We start from the raw sequence: 2,500 nt of genomic DNA on the forward strand, positions 1-2,500 counted from the left end.
AATGATAAGAATAATTGTATGATAATGATGGTTATGATACCTATAAGATGATAACGATTATAATACTAATACTGATAAAGAATAATAGAAACGGAAATATTCATCAAAATGTTCATCTTTATTCTATTTCCCTTCATGTTATTCTATTTTTTTCTCTCCTCCATCGACGCTTAATTTTCTTTATCCAGGATTTCAGATAAAGGTTTCCAGCTGTGAAACACATTCTCTCGAGATGGTGTAACGATTGCTTATGGTCTGAGTAAGTCTTAGGAAAAAGCATGAACGTGAGTCATTTCATTCAACTTTACATATTGACCACGCCTACTGAGCTATATCGGCCGGTCATGCGTGCCCTCCTCTGCTCTCTCTTTGGAATCAATTTAGTTTTCTTTCTTTCTTCCTTCTTTTCATTCGGTTTTCTTTCTCTCGTTCTTTTATTGTTGTTGTTGGTTTGCTTTCTGGATGTTTGTTTTGTTTTAAAATATGAAAGTTCTATGTTATTTGAAAGAGAAAGAGAAAGGAAAAAAAAAACTCGTCTACTTTTCAACACCTTTTAAGACCTTTGGCCAGGTGTGGGATGTATGCAGTTTCTGATCGATTCATAAACCACAGTACAGTATGTGAAAAAAATATCTGGCTTTATAGCGTTCGTCGTGACATATATAGAAAACGGGACGGAGGACGAAGAATAACACCATAAAACACGAGGTGTAACTAACGCATTTCGACATCTTTTCCACAGTTCTGATGAAGTTAGAAGACTAATTAAATGTGTCAATTCCATCTCATATATACCTTTTCTGTATATAGTTGACATTGGTAGATTCGGAATAAAGGATGCTTGTGATGCAGTTAGAAATTAAATTACCTGACAATAATATCTGTTCAATAAAGAAGGACATTTTTTATCAACAGTCATGCAATTCTCAAAAACTCAAAATGAATGTTAGGAGCTTCATACACCCATAATTGCTACTGGTGATATTCTAGTAAACAATCATGCACCATTAATAACAACACTAGATTATTACAAATCGAAATAGATGTTTAGCACTTTTACATCCTCAGTTGAAGGATCGATAGATAAATAGATGTGAATGGGCAGGAAGAATAGATCGGTAGGTTAAAAGGTAGGGAGGGAGTAAGGGAGGTAGGTAGATAATAGGGTAGGTAGCTAAATAAGTAGGAAGATAGATGCCTACCTATCTACCTATGTACATGCCTGTCTGTTTACCAATGGGGTAAGCAGACAGGCAGGTTGATGGGTACATTCATAGGTAACTAGACAGGTAAACAGATAGATAAATAGGTAATAAGATAGGTAGATAGGCAGGGAGATTGATAGCTAGATAGGCAGGGAGATTGATAGGTAGGTAGGCAGATAGTTGTATAGACAGATATACAACTATATGTAAAATGTCGATGGTGAACTGATATAGATTGATAAATGATTTAAATGGTATTAGTCGGAACAACCTACCACAAGACACGACCCCAATTACAGTTTAAAGATGACAGGATATCATTTTCTTCAATCCAGAATTCAACGTTTTCCTCGGACGGAGAGCAAAGTATTGACAACACACAGTTACTCCTTTTTTTGTAAGTAAACTGAACCATATGTTGCGTAGTAACGGGTGGCGGCGACCGGAGTCATGCTAGTAACTGTTCCGTGTGGGGAACTTATTAGAGTAACTTCAACAACATCGCTGGAATTATATTTATTCGTTCTTAGCTTCTAGTACCGTTTTTATCCTTGGTTGTGATGGTGATCATGGTTATCGTTACTGCTATGGTATCAACGTTATTATAATCAACTGTTACTGCGACATGATTATGTATAATTGAATGAGGAAATAAAATAATAAACATAAATGAACAGTCATATTTATAATATACCTATAACATACAGCACACACACACACACACACACACACACACACACACACACACACACACACACATACACACACACACACATACACACACACACACATACACACACACACACACACACACACACACACACACATCTCTCTCTCTCTCTCTCTCTCTCTCTCTCTCTCTCTATCTATCTGTCTAACTATATATATATATATATATATATATATATGTGTGTGTGTGTGTGTGTGTGTGTGTGCATATGTGTGCGTATGTGTGTGTGTGTGTGTGTGTGTGTGTGTGTGTGTGTGTGTGTGTGTGTGTGTGTGTGTGTGTGTGTGTGTGTGTGAAAAACTGTGCACTCTCACCAAAGGGCTGTTGTCATCTGCAATGAAGCTGCAACTTCGAAGTTTCTGAAGCCTGTCGCCCTGAATCAGTCTGGACACCTTTGCAAGCGCGTGACTGAATTGAACGTATTTTGTTGCAGCGCACGAGGTCTAGATGTTGCAAGTCATGACTTTGGAGTTGGAAAATGTTCGTGTTTATTGAAATTCGGTCGAATGCTTCCTAAGTGGGAAAGCTGGGTAGTAATGTGTTTATAAGTAGGTCCATGCATATA

The sequence above is a fragment of the Penaeus chinensis genome, chromosome 34 (genome assembly GCF_019202785.1).
Source record: "Penaeus chinensis breed Huanghai No. 1 chromosome 34, ASM1920278v2, whole genome shotgun sequence".
NCBI lineage: Eukaryota > Metazoa > Arthropoda > Malacostraca > Decapoda > Penaeidae > Penaeus > Penaeus chinensis.